This window comes from Macrotis lagotis, chromosome 5 (genome assembly GCF_037893015.1).
Source record: "Macrotis lagotis isolate mMagLag1 chromosome 5, bilby.v1.9.chrom.fasta, whole genome shotgun sequence".
Classification (NCBI taxonomy): domain Eukaryota; kingdom Metazoa; phylum Chordata; class Mammalia; order Peramelemorphia; family Peramelidae; genus Macrotis; species Macrotis lagotis.
Window position 1 is genome coordinate 90,925,485 of NC_133662.1, and position 18,866 is coordinate 90,944,350.

The following is an 18,866-nucleotide window of genomic DNA, read 5'->3' on the forward strand; positions in this document are numbered from 1 at the left end:
ACCCCTATTAGCCCTTTAATCAGAATACGAATACTATTGCATCCAAAACCATTCCACTATATGCTGTTCAAGAACTAATGACAATAAAGGCTACTGCTGAGTATCTATAAAAAGTTTTTAACTTTTATCTTTTTGTGGTATTCTCACTTTTCATTAAAAATTTTTCTCATTTCTAGTCCTTTGGTATAGGAAGAAGGGAGTGTAATAAAGTATATTCCTCTAGCAGAGGAGCTAGATTTGAATCCCATCTCGAAATCTTATCAATTTTATAACAATCACTTCACCATCCTAGGTCTTAGTTTCCTTGTCTGTAAAATGCTTCCAAATTCTATTTCAGCTTTAGATCTATGAGTCTGTGTATATATTATACTATGTTCATGCTATTTTATATTTAATTATATTAAATTTTTGCATTATATATATTACATTAGTAGCATCTGTTGTATTTTATATTATATCATACATATACATAATATGTGATGACATATCACTGATGCATTCATTAAGCAAACATTTATTAAGCACTATATAGCACTCTTCTAGGTTTGGGGAGAAATACATAACTGAAATGAGATAGGATTACTGTCCTCACAGAACTTAAACCTAAGACAACACAATATGTTATAAAGGATAACACATAAGAAAACATATTTCTTTCTGGGACTTTCCTTACCCCTTTATTTGGAGTCCTGGTTTGGTTCTTATTTTGCCTAACTTATTCTCTCATTACTAGCATTCCGGTTCATACCCTGATCTCTTTCAATTAGTTTATTAGAGAATCCTCTTCCCCAAACCAGTCTGCCCGAGCCCCCCCCATCTCATCCGGAGTCTGACGTCATAAATCCATCATACATTATTTGCCAGATTAATCTTTCTTTTCTTTTTTTTTTTTTTTAGGTTTTTGCAAGGCAAATGGGGTTAAGTGGCTTGCCCAAGGCCACACAGCTAGGTAATTATTAAGTGTCTGAGACCTGATTTGAACCCAGGTACTCCTGACTCCAGGGCTGGTGCTTTATCCACTGCACCACCTAGCCACCCCTAGGTTAATCTTTCTACTATATAATTTTGTTTAAAACCATATATGGTTTGTCATTTCCTGATTAACTGAAATTATATGTTGGATTTTGAATCCTGAACCTTAGGTTTATTCCCATATCTACTACTTTCTATCTGTGGAATTTCAGATAGATCACTCCTCTATTCTTTCTGTTACTTAGTTCAATTATCTATAATAAAGTAAACTTTCAGTAGATGATTTCAAAGTTCTCTTCCAACTCTACCTACTATGAATCTATCTTGGTCTGTGACTCTGTCCTCGATAATATGGTTCCATGTATATCCCCAGTTTTGTCTCCCCTTCACCACTCCTGTATATTCTATGATATTCCTCTATTCATTCTTCCTAGTTCTCCCTAGGCAAAAAAAAGGATCTCTCCCTCTTTTGAACTCTAATAAGACACAATTCCCATCTCACTGAGGTTCTTATTATTTTCTGTTTTGTAATACAGTTCTTCCTGTGGTGCTTTTCTCTACTATCAAGTATATAAGTAGTTTTAGTCTATGTACCATGTCATTTTCACTATCATGTCTTACCCTCTGGTAAGTGTTTGATAAGTCTATTGAATGAATGATTAAATCAATTAGCCAATATTATTTTACCAGATCTCCATCCAAAACAACAAATTTGAGACATTTTAATGAGTTTAGTTCTTTGGAAGTGAAAATCAGTATTGAATAAGGGTAGATTTTTTTTTTGGCCAAACACAATGTTTTAGAGTCATTGCACTAGTCTGAGATAATTGCATTCTGGTAGAAGGAAGGGTACATTGATGGCATAAGGGTACCAGGCCTGGAGTTGAGTTAGGAAGTCTTATCTTCCTGAATTCGAATCTGGTCTTAGATCCTGTTAGAATCACTTAGCCTTGTTTGCCTCAGTTTGTTCTTATGATCTTGAGAAGGAAATAGCAAACAACTCCAGTACCTTTGCTAAGAAAACTTGAAATGGTATCACAGCAAGTTGGACATGATTAAATAAATTAAATAAACAATTAAATTAAATTAAATAAACAACTTGGAGAAAGAGCCAAGGTTAGGAGTCCAAAGTCTGCCATTTTAGTCCTAACTTTTCAAAGGATGAGATGAATTTGATGATGTTACTTTAATATTCTTGACCTCAATTCCCTCACCAATAAAAGGAAGAAATTAGATTTGTTAATCTCAGCAGTCAACTTTAGTTTTCAATGATAAAAGAAAACATTAAAAAGATCATATGTCAACGAAATATTAAGGACTTGGTGGAGATTCCTGCAATGGCAAATTAAAACAAAACAAAACATAAAAGGATCATATCTCAGAAACAAATGATATTCAAATCAAATATTTGAAATAATTAAAAATACTCAGAAGCTCAATGAATTTGTGGGAATCATTTGTCTTTTTCAAACTTATCAAAAATCACAAATGGTGAAAAGTACTAAGTCAAAAAGCATTTCATAAATGATTACTATGTTCCAAGAAATTCAGTAAGGACTAGTAATACCAAGAAAGGCCACAAGGCATAGAAAAATAGGAAGACTATTTAAATATTGATTAACATTAATAATAGTAATCTTTGGTCTAGAAGTACCAGGTAGATTTTACTTTGCTTAAATGTGAGGCAAGCCCTAAGAGAAATGAGATAACCCATAGCATTTGGCCCATTTTCCCAATTCTTAGCTTCTGGCAAAAACATGTGAATTTGCTTCATTGCACATTTCCCCCCACATTCTCTTGGCTACAAGAAGACAGGTAATATGTATGTCTCAGTGGGGTGTGTTTCAGAGAATGTTTCATGTGCAATTTCAGCGAGAGAGACAAATGAGATAACCAGAAGAGATCCCAGGAGTTTGTACTTCCTAGGCTGCAGCGCCATTTAAAAAGCATAAAATTATACTAAAAATTAAAAATGCACAAAGTGCATAAAAGCAATGTTTGTGTTTAGACAGAAAAAAACTAACTACATTTATCTTTTTTTCTGGAAAGTTCGATTATTTATTGCAGACATGACAGGGCATCATTTTGTTGGTGAAATTCTGCTAGTAGGCAAATGTCAACATAGAATTGCCAGTTTAAATCATCTACTTTAGCTTTAACATCTTTCATCCTGAAAACATTTTCAACTAAACAGTCTATCTGTTGAACAGAAAGGAGAATATTTAATTCCAAACCATTCTGATTTGATGTATTAATAACACCAACATCAATGAAAACTTACGAAGCCTTCAAAAGTTTTCAATTTTTTCTAGTTGTACAATGGAAAGATCTTCAACCCAAAAGAAACCAGAGGGCTTATTCTGATTCTGACACAAAAGTTGTAAGGTGATTTCTAGTTCAAATATTTTGTAATTCTATCAACATGTTTTAAAAAATGTGACATTTCTGGACCTTTTAGTTGTCCTTTCTTCTTGAAGATAATCAAAATTGTATTGCTGTGCTGGAGGAAAGGTATAATGTGTTCAGTTGTGACTGATCATACCAAAATTAGCTCAAAAGGCTCTACCACAGATTGGGCATCAGTAGTCTAAACAAACATTTGGAGAGGAGATATTTAAAATTTGTGCATCTCAAGTATCTTTTGAACTATTGAAATTTTGCTTTGCTCAGGGCATGGTGCTTTATTTAATGTGGGCACATCATACTTGGTGAACCCTTGCCAGTATCTCCCATTTCTCACAATAGATTCCAAAATTCTTCAGAGAGAACTTCAGAGTGTCCTTGAATCACGTCTTTTGACTTTCATGTAAGCACTTGCATTGGATAAGCTCTCTGAAAAAGTTTAGGTAAACATCTGGTATTTCATTTGGCATTCAAACAATATGAACAGTCCAATAAAGTTACACTCTTGGGGGAAAAAAATTGTATAGCTGAAGTGTAGTTGAAGAAAGGAAGTCAATGTCTGATAACTTATCTTGCCAGGTGACCTTTATAGTCTTCCTAAGAAAATTAAAATGGAAGTTATCTCTGGAATGGAGGTGGTAGACTGTACAAGTTTCACAGGCAACAATGGAGTTGGCACAATGGTTCTGTAGACCTTCACTTTGGTAGTCAGTCAATATCTTGTTACTCTCACACTTATCTTCAGGACCTTCCTAACAACAAGGCAGTTCATCAACCCCATCATCTGTGTGTACATCCCTAGAAATTATACTGTCAAAGTAAGTGACTCATTCATAGTATTCAAAACATCTCCATTTGCTGTAATCAATGGTTCCATATATGGATGATGCATTGCTAAATGCTGGATTACCTCTGTTATCTTGCTCCTAATTGTTAGGTCAAAATTAGTCCAAGCAGCAGAGAACCAATCCATGCTTTTGGCAACCCAGCCTCGGAGGCTACACTGAGTACAAAATCATCTATGAACAAAAGATCACACACTAATTCTCCATCTACTTTAGTGTTGACTTGTAGTATTTTCAAGTCAAATAATTTGCCATCTATGTGGTCACTGACCTTGACAATCATTTTCATCTTATTGAAGGCATCTAACACTATAACTGAAAACATCTTGCAAAAAGTATAGGAACTATCACATAGCCCTGCTGGCCTCTTTTGGTGACTAGGAAAAGGCAAAGAACATTGTGCACTATCCAGAACCTGTGTAAAGATGATGTCATGAAACTGATAACACTGATGAACTTCTCCAGGCAACCGAATTTTGCCATGATCTTCCACAAGCCCTCAAAACTGACAATATTAAAGGTTCTGGGCAAATCAACAAACACTGTGTTCTCTATTTTGCCCCTGACATTTAGAATTACCAGGCAATAAACACCATAGAAACCTTTCCTTCGCTCTTTCTGAAGTCATACTGACTCTGAGGTAGATGACCATGTTCCAGGTGGAGGATTAGGCTATGAAGGAGGGTTCTGGTAAGAATCTTGCTGGCAATGACCAAGAGAGTAACCCCACAGTGACTGGCACAGGACCACATATTTCCCTTTCCTTTCTAAAGATTAGACAAAAGATGCTGCTATTTGGATTTGATGCCAGAAAAGTTCCCTCAGAACATAAACTGTTCATCTTTCAGATTTACTGTCTTTCTTGTTGTCCATAAGTAAATGCACAATCTATGTACCAATGTTAAGAGGAATTATCCTTGCAAAAATCTTTGCCCTTTTTTCCATATATGTATAGATAGATAATTTTCTGTCTTTTGAATAGCAAGATAGAATCCCTACCTGACCTGTAAGCAAGTCAGGGTTAGTTTGCTGAAGAGGTGAGCAATGGAATTTTTAAGAAAGGTTGTTCAGATACCCAGAGGAATGTCAAATTCCACTACTACTTCAGTCCAGTGAGACTGCCCTATGACTTGAGTCGCCTGTATGCAGGATTGTGACTGTAGCTCCCATTATGTCTGTACATGCTGCTTCATCACTAAACTATTTTCTCAGGACTCTGAGGTAAAAGTAAAAAGTTATGGATATTTTCTTTTGACTCATGCATAAATTGGATTTAAGTAATATCTAGTTGCTCAAAGTCCTTGATCTCACCTTATCTTTAAGTCAACAAAGTCCAGTGGCAAGATAAAAGTCTAGACAACTGATGAAAGCTTAAGAAGCATTGGATACTGGAGAAAAATATGGAAGTATGCCCAAAGAGCATATTCATACCCTTTGACCCAGCAATTCTAATTTTAGGTCTATATCCAGAAGAAATTATAAGAAAAGGGAAAAGTCCTACATGTTCCAAAATATACATAGCAGCCTTTTTTGTAGTGACAAAGAATTGGAAATTGAGGGGATGTCCATCAATTGAGGAATGGCTTAACAAGTTATGGTACATGAATACTATTTTCTATAAGAGACCATAAAATGTCAAGAGAAGCATGGAATGACTTACGGATCTGAAGCTGAGCAAAGTGTTCTGATGCTAAACAAATGTACACATCAACAACATTGTGTGATGAACAACCTTGATGGAAACAGCTCCTTTCAACAGTTCGGAGAGCTAGGACAACTGTATTAGACCAGATATAGACTATGTTATCCTCATCCAAAGGAAGAAAAACAAAGCAAAACACAGAAAAAATTCCAGTCCTTTAGGATCTGATGACTACTTTATGAAAATTATCTTTTATGTATCTCTTTCCCTTCATCCTAATTCCTCATACTGAAAATAACTAATCTATAGATATGTTTATCAAATTATGTACATACAATGCTAACCTGTTTCCTGCTGAGGGGAGTGGGGGGGTGGAAAGGGAGGGTGGAAGGAAATTTCATAACTTAAAAATATGCATTTGCATATGGATGAAAATTTAAAAAAAAGAAGCAGTGGATGAACTTCATATGTTAATTATCTAACTAAGCTCTTAAATGCCTGCTTTCACTACCTTTATGACCTTTTGGAACAAATTGTTCTCATCTACTCATTATGCTGAGGGCATTTTTAAATGCCTGGAATAGACACTTCCTTTACTCACTGATAAGTTTGAAACTGGGCAGGTACCTGCAACCTGGTTTATTCCCTCCATCAAAATGGTTTCCAAGAACTGGCTACTAGGTATGCTATAGCATCTTGGGGGTACTAATGAGAATTGGGTGGCACCTGGATACCAAAGGTGAATGAATAGCTCTTCAAAGGTCTTGGTAGCCCTCATACCAAATGTACTAGTTTTCCTTGAAACATATATATCCCCAGACCTTAGTTTACTCTTCTATAAATAAGGTTAGAATAGATATTATTCAATCTAAAACTCATCTATTCATAAAATACTGTTCTAGATACTAGAAAACAACAAACTATCACAGAAGTACAATTATACAAAAACAAAATAAACTCCATCCCCCTCAAAAAAAATAACAAGAATAAACAGTTTGTTCCCTCAAGAATCTTGAATTTGGGGGCCACTAGGTAGCACAATGGATAGAGAACTGGCCTTGGAATCAGTAGGAGCTGAGTTCAAATCTAGCCTCAGACACTTAATAATGTAGCTGTGTGACCTTGGGCAAGTCACCAAACCCCACTGCCTTGCAAAAGCTAAAAAGAAAGAATCTTGAATTCGAGACTTCTGGTGGAGAGAGGCTAGACAATGTTTTAAGTTCTCCTGATTTTCCTTAAGAACTAGAGAACATTGCTCAGCAAGATCTGTCACAGGAGAGTGTGGATGCGCTGGGGGCAAAGAGCAGATCCCTAGTGCAGGGGTGCCAGGGTGAGGCCTGGGGTCTAATTTGACAACAGTGGCAGAAGCTTTGGCTGTGTGTCCAGCAGGCGGGAGAGCTCCCTGCTAGACATCTATCCAATCAGCTCTGGTTCTCTGGAAGACAAGGACTGTGGGCCCCCATCTTTTTAGCAAAATCCCCGTTTCCACTTGAGTCTCCTCCCCATCATTTCTGTGGCATAAAGTTACTCTCCCTTGAACAAACACAGTAACAGGGATGGTTGCAAATCCCTGACACCTTGCTTATTGAGGATTAAGTAAATTAACTATATAGCCCAAGGGCCCAAACCATATTATTCAAGGATAACTCAGATCCTGCCACTCCACACCCCCTCTCTAGGCCTAGGGAGTGGGTCACTAAGTCAAGATCACAGATACTCCAGAAGAAGCATCCAGAATCCACTATTGGCTAGCCCTCTTGGAATTACTAAGGCCAGTGAGCAAAACCCCTAGGGATCTTAATGTCCAAGATCTGTAAACAAGCCTCCCACACACACACCTGCCTGCCCCACAACACAAGATCCCAGGTAAAGGGCCTGAAATGAAGAAAGGCCAGCAGAAAGTTGGGTTCATTGAATATTACCTTGAAGTCAAATATCCTAAGAGAGGACTAGAGCTTCAGAGGAGAATATGACTTGGTCTACTGCCCAGGGAGACTTCTTAGAAGAGGTCTGGAAGGAATTTAAAAATTAAATGGAAACATTAGGAAAAGAAATGTAAGAGAAAATTAATACTATGCAAAAGGAAATTATCAGGGGTGGCTAGGTGGCGCAGTGGATAGAGCACTGCTCTGGAGTCAGGAGCACCTGAGTTCAAATCCAGTCTCAGACACTTAATAATTACCTAGCTGTGTGGCCTTGGGTGAGCCACTTAACCCCATTTGCCTTGCAAAAACCTACCAAAAAAAGGAAATTATCATCTTGCAGCAAGAAAACAAATCCTTCAAAAATACAATTGGACAAGTGCAAAAAGAAAATAATTCTCTCAAAAACATCAATCCTTCAAAAATAGAATTGACCAATTAGAAAAGGAGTTACAAAAGGTAAAAAAAATTCTTTTCTAAAAAAAGAGATTGGAATCTGTGGAAACTAATGATTTCATGAGACACCAAGAATCTGTTAAACAAAATTTAAAAAAACCTAAAAAATAGAAGAAAATGTACAATACCTCATTAGCAATACCACTCACTTGGAGAATAGATCCAGGAGAGACAATTTAAGAATCATAGGACTTCTTGAAAACTTTAAGGAGAAAAAAAGCCTTGAATACATACTCTAGGATATAGTGAAGGAGAATTGCCTTGATATCATGGAACCAGAGGGCAAAATAGTTATTGAAAGAATACAACAATCCCCTCCTGAAAGGGATCCAAAAATGAAAGCACCCAGGAATATTGTGGCCAAACTACAGAACTATCAGATAAAGGAGAAAATCCTGCAAGCAGCCAGAAAGAAGCAATTCAAATACCAAGGAGCCACAATAGGGATTACACAGGACCTGACTTTTTCAACATTAAGGGATCGAAGGGCCTGGAATATGATGTGCTGAAGAGCAAGGAAGTTTGGAATGTAGCCAAGAATTCACTATCCAGCAAAACTGACACTTCTCTTCCAAGGTAAATGATGAATATTTAATGAAATAGGAGAGACTTTCAACTTTCCCTGATGAAAAGACCAGAGCTAAATAGAAAATTTAATTCAAACAGGAGACTAAAGAGATACATGAAAAGGTAAAAAGGGGGAAAGGAAAAAAAAAGTTATCCAATAAGATGAAATTGAATATATACCCACCTGGGAAAAATATTTTCATAACTCTTGAGAATTGTAACTCCATTAGAGGGAATCTACTTAGCCAGATGTAATGGACACATGACTTATCCATGACTCTGATAGAATGATTTTAAAATAATATCTCCTTAAAAGGGGGGAGGGATAGTAAAGAGATGGGAGGATGAAGGAAACTGGGGTAAATTACATCACACAAGGAGGAGCAAAGGACCTATTACAACAGAGGAGAAGAAAGGAAAAGGTGAGAACTACCTGAATCTTACTCTCATCAGATTTGGCTCAAAGAGGGATTAACATACTCTCAGTTAAGAAATTTATCTTACCTTTCAAGTATTAAGAGGGGAAAGGGCAAGAGGGGAGCAAAAGAAGAAGTGACAGAAGGAAGGGAAGGAAGAAAGGACAAAGGGGAGTGGTGGAAATAAGGGGGCAAACACACTGAAGGAGGTGCTGTTTAGAAGCAAAATACTAGGAAATAGGGATAAGGTGAAACAAAAGGTGGAGAATACAAATGGACAGAAGATAGCATGGGGGGCAAGAAAAATTAGTAATTATAAATATGAACATGAATGGAAGTCAGAGAGTTAGGATGACTATAAAACTGACTATGGACTATGGTATTCCCATCTAGAGGAAGAAAAACAAAACAAAAAAAAAAACACACACACACACACACAAAACAAGGATCCAGAATTTTATAAAAATTATCTGTTATAGAAATGCAAATTAAAGCATCTCTGAAGCACCTCATACCTCTCAGACTGGCTAATATGACCAGAAAGGATAATGATCATTGTTGGAAGGGCTGTGGGAAATCTGGGACACTATTATATTTTTGGTGGAGCTGTGAACTCATCCAACCTTTCTGGAGAGAAATTTGGAACTACACCCAAAGGGCAACAAAAATGTGCATACCCTTTGATCCAGCAATACCACTACTGGGTCTATACCCTGAAGAGATGATGAAAAAGGGTAAAAACATCACTTGTACAAAAATATTCATAACAGCCTTGTTTGTGGTGGCAAAGAATTAGAAATCAAGTAAATGTCCTTCAATTGGGGAACTGCTTAGTAAACTGTGGTATATGTATGTCATGAAACACTATTGTTCTATTAGAAACCAGGAAGGATGAGAAGCCTGGGGGGATTTGCATGAACTGATGCTGAGTGAGATGAGCAGAACCAGAGAAACATTGTACACCCTAACAGCAACATGGGGGGAATGATCAACCTTGATGGATTTGCTCATTCCATCAGTGCAACAATCAGGGACAATTTTGGGCTGTCTGCAATGAATAATACCATCTGTATCCAGAGAAAGAACTGTGGAGTTTGAACAAAGACCAAGGTCTATTAACTTTAATTTAGAAAAAAACTGATATCTTATTGTCTGATCTTGTTATCTCTTATACTTTATGTTTCTTCCCTAAGGATATGATTTTTCTCTCATCACATTCAATTGTAAAACTCAAACTAAAATCTTAAAAAAAATTATCTCTTATGTTTCTCTTTCCCTTAATCTTAATTCCTCATGCTGAAAATAAATATTAATCTGTAAACATGTTTATCAAAATATGTATGTATGTACAATATTAACTTGATTGTTCATCACTGAGGGGAGGGAGGTGGGAAGGGAGGGTGGAAGGAAATTTTGTAATTTAAAAACATACATGTGGAAATGGATGAAAATAAATTAATTAAAAAAAAAAGAACATGAATGTAATGAACTCTCCCGTAAAACACAGACAGATAGCAGAATGGACCAAAAAACGAGAATCTTACAATATGCTGCTTACAAGAAACTCTGTGGAAGTAGAGAGATACATACAGAGTAAAGGTAAAAGGTTGACGCAGAATTTATTATGCTTAAGCTTTAGTGAAAAAGACAGGGGTAGCAATCCTTATCTCAGATAAAGTAGCTACAAAAATAGATCTCATTAAAAGAGATAAGAAAGGGAACCACATCCTCCTAAAAGATGCAATTTCAACACATATATGCATACACCAAGTGGTATAGCATCCAAATTCTTAGAGGAGAAACTGAATGAGTTACAGGAAGACATAGACAGCAGAACTCTACTGGTGGGAGACTTCAACTTCTCTCTCTCAGAATTAGATAAATCTAACTATAAAATAAGCAAGAAGGAAGTTAAGGAAGTAAATAGAATGTTAGAAAACCTCGTTGTGATCTTTAGACAAAATTTAATGGGTTTAGAAATTAATGAATTAAGCATGCAACTAAAAAATTAGAAAAAGAACAAATTAAAACTCCTAATTAAATATCAAATTAGAAATTCTAAAAATTGAAGGAGAAATTAATAAAATTGAAAGCAAAAAATCTATTGAACCAATAAATAAGACCAAGAGTTGGTTTTATAAGAAAACCAATAAAATAGATAAAAACTTTGGTTAATTTGATTTAAAAAAAGAAAAAAAATTTCTTGAATCAAAAATGAATAAGATGAACTCGCCACCAATGAGGAGGAAATAAAAGTAATAATTCAAAACTATTTTGCCCAACTGTAAACTCTGCCTAATTTCTTCTATGATACCAATATGGCACTGATACCTAAATCAGGAAAAGTCAAAACAAAGAAAGAAAATTATAGACCAATTGCCCTAATGAATATGGATGCTAAAATCTTAAATAAAATTTTAGCAAAGAGATCGCAGCAAATTATCAATAAGATAATATACTGTGACCAAGCAGGATTTATTCCAGAAATGTAGGGTTGGTTCAATATTAGGAAAACTGCCAGCATAATTGACTATATCAATAACAAACCTAACAAAATATCTTAATAGATGCTGAAAAAGCCTTTGACAAAATACAGCACCCATTCCTACTAAAAACACTAGAGAACACAAGAATGAATGTTTGTTCCCTAGAATGATGAACAGTATCTTTCTGAAACCATCAACAAGTATTATATACAATGGGGATATGTTAGAGGCATTCTCAATAAGATCAGGAGTGAAACAAGGATGCCCATTACCACCATTACTATTGATTATGTTAGCTTCAGCAATAAGAGAAGAAAAAGAAATTGAAGGAATTAGAATTGGGAAAGAAGAAATAAAACTCTCACCCTTTGCATGATGGTATGTATACCTAAAGAACCCTAAAAAAATCATTTTAAAAACTATCGGAAACAATTAGCAGCATTAGCAAAGTCACAGCATATAAAATAAACTCACATAAATCCTCAGCATTTCTATATATTACTAGTAAGATACAGCAACAAGAGTTAGAGAAATCTTATTTAAAATAACTTCAGAAAGCATAAACTACTTAACAGTCTATCTGCCATAGTAGACTCAGAAACTCTATGAAAACATTACACTTTTCATATGTCTAAATAACTGGGCAAATAGCAGCAGCTCATGGATAGGCTGAGCTAATAAAATAAAAGATGACAATTTTACTTAAATTACTTATTCAATCAGACTTCCAAAAAATTACTTTAGTGAGCTAGAGAAAATTGTAACTAAATTTATATGGAGAACCAAAAAGGCAAGAATATCAAGAGATTTAATGAAAAAATGCAAAAGATGACAGCTTAGCCTTTCCAGATTTAAAATTATATTATAAAGCATCAGTCATCAAAACTGTCTGGAACTGGATAACAAACAGACTGGTGGATCAAAGGAATAGATTAGGTGCAAAAGAGACAGCAATAAATGATTATAGTAATCTGCTGTTTGATGAACCCTAAGAATCCAGCTTCTGGGATAAGAACTCATTCTGATAAAATCTGCTGGAAAAACTAGAAGATAGTATGGAAGAAACTTGGATTATACCAACATCTCACACCTTATGCCAAGATAACATCAAAATGGGTGCAGGATTTAGACATAAAAAAATTATAAGGAAGCTAAGAGAACAAGGAATAGTTTACCTGTCAGATCTATGGAAATGAGAGTAGTTTATGACCAAGAAAGAGAGAGAATATCATTAAAAAAACAAACTGGATAAATTTGTTTACATTAAATTAAAAAGGTTTTGCACAAACAAAATGAAAAGAAATGTAGTAAAGTGGGAAACAATCTTTACAATTAGTGTTTCTTAACAAAGGACTCATTTCTAAAATATATAGATAACTGAGTCAAATTTACAAAAAAAAAAAATTCCCCAATTGACAAGTGGCAAAAGAATATGCAAAGGCAATTTGCAGAAGAGGAAATCAAAGTTATCCATAGTCCTTATGAAAAAATTGCTCTAAATCATTACTGATTAGAGAAATGCAAATTAAAGCATCTCTGAAGTACTGCCTCACACCTTTTGTATTGACCAATATGAGAGAACGGACAATGAATGTTAGGAGGGATGTGGGAAATCTGGGACACTAATGCATTGGTGGAGGAGCAGTGAACTGATCCAATCTTTCTGGAGAGTAATTTGGAATTATCCCCAAAGGGCAATAAAAATGTGTATACTCTTTGATCCAGCAATACTTCTATTGGGGTCTATACCCTGAAGATATCATGAAAAACAGTAAAAACATCACTTATACAAAAATATTAATAGCAACTCTGTTGCAGTAGAAAAGAATTAAAAATTGAGGGGATGTCCATCAATTGGGGGATGACTAAACAAATTGTGGTATATGTATGTGATGGAATACTATTACTCCATTAGAAATCATGAGGGATGGGATTTCAGAGAAATTTGTAAAAAACTTCCATGAATTGAAGCTGAGTGAGAAGAGCAGAACCAGAAGAACATTGTACACTCTAACAGCAACACGGGGGTGATTATCAACCTTAATGGACTTGCTCATTCTATCAGTGTAATAATCAGGGACAATTTTAGGATATCTGTTTCTGTTTTTTCTTTGTTGTTGTTGTTTTTTAGATTTTTCAAGGCAATGGGGTTAAGGTTTTGCCCAAGGTCACATGGCTAGGTAATTATTAAGTGTCTGAGGTCGGACTTGAACCCAGGTATTCCTGACTCCAAGGCCAGTGCTCTATCCACTGTGCCACCTAGCCGTCCCCTATTTTAGGATATCTGTGATGGAGAATACCATCTGTATCCAGAGAATAACTGGTGGAGTTTAAACAAAAACCAAAAATTATTATCTTCAATTTTTAAAAAATTATATAATTTTAAAAACTTCATAATTTTGCTTTCTCTAATATTTTATTTCTTCTTCAAGGATATGTTTTTTTTTTGTTCAACACATTCAATTTTGATCAATGAATATCATGGAAACAATGTAAGGATTATCAGATTGCCTTCTCTTGGGGAAGAGGGAGGAAAGGGATGCAGGGCAAAAATTGCAAATTCAAAACAGAAAAAATGTTTTTTGGAAACTACTACTATTTATAATTTGAAAATAATAAAATCTTTATATAATGAAAAAGAATCTTGAATTCTACTGAAATGCATATTTAGAAAAGTAACTATATGAATTTTAACCTGATATAAGAGGGAGCATTAATAAATACAGATATCTAAAAAGTGTCTTCTCTGCAGCTTGATGATTCCAAGGAACATATTGACTTGAAATTTGTTGTCTCTTCTAACATATTCTTTATACTTTTCTACCAAAATCTATTCAATTTTACCCTACCCAATCCTACTTTTAGAGTCAGGTCTCTATAAGCATGCCACAAATCTAAAAAAAATATTTTATGGGAACTGTCCTGTATAATTATTAATTTCACATTTCATTTCATATATTTTAATAAATAGAAGACATTTATTCCTTACCCATTTGCATGTTTACCTGAATTTACAATCCCTCACTCAAAATAATATTTACATTTGGAGGTGCCAAGAACTGCCCTCTCTCTTAGATTGAATTATTAAGAGGAAATGAACAATTTTCTACAGATAATTTTTAGAATAGAAAGCTTCTAACATTAAATGTGTAGTGCTAAAAATATAGTCTTTATACAAGGTATTACATATTGAATTTTCTTCTTTGTAGCATTTGAAGATGGTGTTGAAAAATAATCTATATCACTTTTTCATAGAAAACTTAAAGCTTATTCCTTCTGTTTAAAACTTATCAAAAGGGGCATCTAGGTGGTGCAATGGAAAGAGTACCAGTCCTGGAATCAGAAGGACTTGAGTTCAAATATGGCCTCAGACACTTAATAGTTGCATAGCTTTGTGACCTTGGGCAAATTACTCTTAAAACCATTGCCTTAAATAAATAAAATTAAAAAAAAATAAAACTTCTTAAAAGCAGTTATATCTATGACCAGTGTCTTTAAGATGTTCTTAAGAATCTTATTTCCAAAATAAATTGCAAATTTTCTTCAACTTTTAAAAACAAATATATTTTAAAATTGCAATGTTCAAGGCAGTTTTCAGAAGAAATCAAAACTATTGATAATCATATGAAAATATGACCAAAATCACTATTGACTAGAGAAAAGCAAGCTAAAACAACTTTAAGTCCTATCAGATGGGCTAAAATGACAGAAAAAAAATGATAAATGTTGGGGGACTTGTTGAAAAATAAGGACACTAAAAACAGCTGGTTTTATGAAAAAAATCAATAAAATAAATAAATCTTTGGTTAATCTGATTTTTAAAAAGTTCCAAAAATGAAAAGGGTGAACACACTAACAATGAGCAGAAAATGAAAATAATAATTCAGTTGATTTGCCTGACTACATGCCAATAAATTTGACAACCTAAGTGAAATGAATGAATATTTACAAAACTATAAGCTACCCAGCTTAATAGAAAAAGAAATAATAACCCCATTCAAGAAAAAAAAAAATTGAAGAAATCAATAAACTCCCTAAGGGAAAAAAAAACTCTAGTACCAGATGAATTTACAAGTGAATTCTACAAGTATTCAAGGAACAGTTAATTCCAATTTTATATATAAACTATTTTTCAAAAATGGAAGTTCTATTAAATTTCTTTTATGACTAATATTAATATGGTGCTGATACCTAAACCAGAAAGAGAGAAAACAAAGAAAATTATAGACTACTCCCCCAAATGAATATTGAAGCAAAAATTTTAAATAAAATTTTTACAGAGATTACAAGTTATTACTAGAATAAGACACTATGATCAGGTAGGAGTTATACCAGGTAAAATTGTGAACTGGCTTAACCATTCTGGAATATAATTTGGAACTCTGTCCAAGGGACTATCAGCAATGTCATTACTAGGACTGTATCTCAAATAGAGCAAAGAAAAGCAAATAGGACCAATATGTACAAAAATATTTAGAGCTGCTCTTTTTGTGGTGCAAAGAATTGGACATTAAGGGGATGTTCATCTTTTGAGGAATAGTTGAACAAGTTATGGTATATTATTGTGATCAAATATTATTAAGTTACAACGAATGACAAGCAGGATGGTTTCAGAAAAAACTGGGAAGACATTTATGAACAGAAACAAAGTGAAGTGATGAGAACCAGGAGAACATTGTGGAAAGCAACGGCAGTATTGCAATGAACATCACAGATGAAAGAATTAGTTTCTCTGCTCAATACAATGATTTAAGATCATTCTGAAGGACTCATGATAAAACATGCTACCTCCAGAGAAAGAATTGATGATCTCTGAGTTCAGATTGAATCATACTTCTTTCACTTTATGTTCTTGCTTTTATTTTTTTTACAATATAACTAATATGGAAATATATTTTACATGACTTCACATAATTAATTGATATATTGCTTTCCTTTTAATTGGTGGAGAGGAACAGAAGGGAGGGAGAAAATGTAGAACTCATTTTTTTTCAAAATGAATGTTAAAAATGAAAGACCTTTCAGGAGCTGCTAGGTGGCGAACTTTCAAAATTACAATCTTCAAGGCAAAAAGAGGCAAAAATTTTACATGTATATATTCAGAATTACAAGTAATTGGTTTTTAAGATGGGATTTCCAAAAACATATCTTTCCCTATCTTTACCTAATAGGGTTAAATTTAATAATATATAAATATGTATATTTATATTTTTTCTCCTTGACTCAATGTTCAAAAGTAGGATGAAAATATATGAAAAATCACTCCTGTGTGATGGTTAGAGCTCTACAGAATGGTGAGGAGCAGATGTATTGAGTCAGCACCTCTGTAAGTGTAAATTGTTTCATATATATGTATTGTTGCTCATAATTTAGTCATAACTTGATTTCTTCAAAATGTGTTAAGAATGAAAAAGGGAATATTCTGTTTTGTATTTAATTCTTAATGTAACAGGGAAGATCTGGTTGTTGAGGTAGAAATATTGAAAACTTGGAATTGGGGGGGAAATGATAAATCAGTCCTCAATCTTGTGAGAGAGAAAAAATCAGAGACAGTCATATTTGTATCCTACTTTTTTAGAAAACAGTTCTCAAAGAATCCAGGGGAAAGACATTTAGAATATTATGGCTTAAAATTATATAGAATTCAGATCAGGAGAGATGAGAAATATAAAAGAAGAAAATTCTCAAGTTACAAAGGGAAATAATTCCAATGAAGAGAATTTTTTTTAAAAAAAGAAATTTATCCAAAGCAGATGATATGGATTCACAGAGAACTCATCACTCAATCTAAATTTATAAAGAAATATTTATAAGGCAGAAACAAGAGTAGACAATGGGAGATAGGGTAAAGGAGCATGATTGTCTTAAAGAGTGTCAAGAGTGATAAATTAAGAATGGGGTGTTTCATATTAGAAGTTAAAAAATTTATTCTTTAAGCTTTTGGAGAAAAAGAAGAGTCAAAGAAAGACTATTTGCTTGAAGTGATAGTAAAATGATAACTGACAAGAGAGTAGAAGCAGATTCATTCAATTATTTTTTTAAATCTATTTTCTCTGCTAAGTAGAATGGTCATTGTACTAAAAATGAAAAAAAAGTCTGTGTGTATGTGTATGCATGTGTATGCATTCTTATGTGTGTGTGTGTGTATGTGTGTTTGTGCGAAATGCTAAGAATGCCAAAAGTTACCATATATTATATAAAGGCATCAGGACAGAATGAACTATTAGCACTGAAAAAAAAATAGCCTGTTAAGTGATATTTGAAAGATTATGTAAATCAGGGGAGGAATGTGAGATTGAAGCAGGGCAAATATGTTGAAAGGAAGGAGAGAAGAAGACACACACACACACACACACACAGAGAGAGAGAGAGAGAGAGAGAGAGAGAGAGAGAGAGAGAGAGACTCCATTTATGAAAAATATCAGTAATGAATGCAGTTGACAAACTTTAGGCTAATGAATTTGATTACAGGGGAATATTTAGAATGGTTCCTTAAAGAAATGGTTGGTAAACATCTCAAAATGAAAGTGTAATTACAAAAAGACAGAATGGCTTGGAGGACAAAGCTGTTCTATTGTTGAATCTATGACAAATCCTAGATGATTTCTTTTTAAATTTTACTTATTTAAGGTGATGGGATTAAGTGACTTGTCTAAGGTCACACAGCTAGGCGATTATTAAGTGTCTGAGGTCAGATTTGAACTGACGTCCTCCTGACTCCAGGACTGGTGTTCTATCCACTGTGCCAATTATCTGCCCCCTCCATATGAACTTAATATAAGAATGGGAGTCATGTCATTGGAGAAGAGTCTTCAAGAAATCATTTTGCCTTACTAAAACAATTGTGATTTATAAATAATGAACAATAAGCACAATAAATCTTATTTCATTCCATGACCCTTTAAATCATTTTTATCACTATAAGCATATTGCACAATACACTGTTGTATAAAAAAGATTAAGAAGGTCTATGCATTCACGTCTTATTTTTCATCAAGAATCAATTCATAAATGAACTCCAAATGTTGCTATCTCCAGTAAGTATCTCCTTTGTGGATATTTAGTCTGTTTCAGAGGTTCTTCCTGTCTTTGTCCTTTAACTCCCCCCCCCCCCCCACAACCGCACTTCACCCTAGCTTCTTGACTCCTCAAAGAAT

General features: G+C 34.3%; 1 long non-coding RNA gene across 4 annotated transcripts in view; it reads right to left on the reverse strand.

The window, feature by feature from the left end:
• Positions 1 to 18,866, reverse strand: part of LOC141489799 (uncharacterized) — a 113,683-nt gene that overhangs the window by 79,724 nt on the left and 15,093 nt on the right. For all 4 annotated transcript variants that reach the window (XR_012468995.1, XR_012468994.1, XR_012468992.1 and 1 more), the window contains one exon: positions 7,785 to 7,872. This is a non-coding gene — a long non-coding RNA (uncharacterized LOC141489799). The remainder of the gene's footprint in view (positions 1 to 7,784; positions 7,873 to 18,866) is intronic.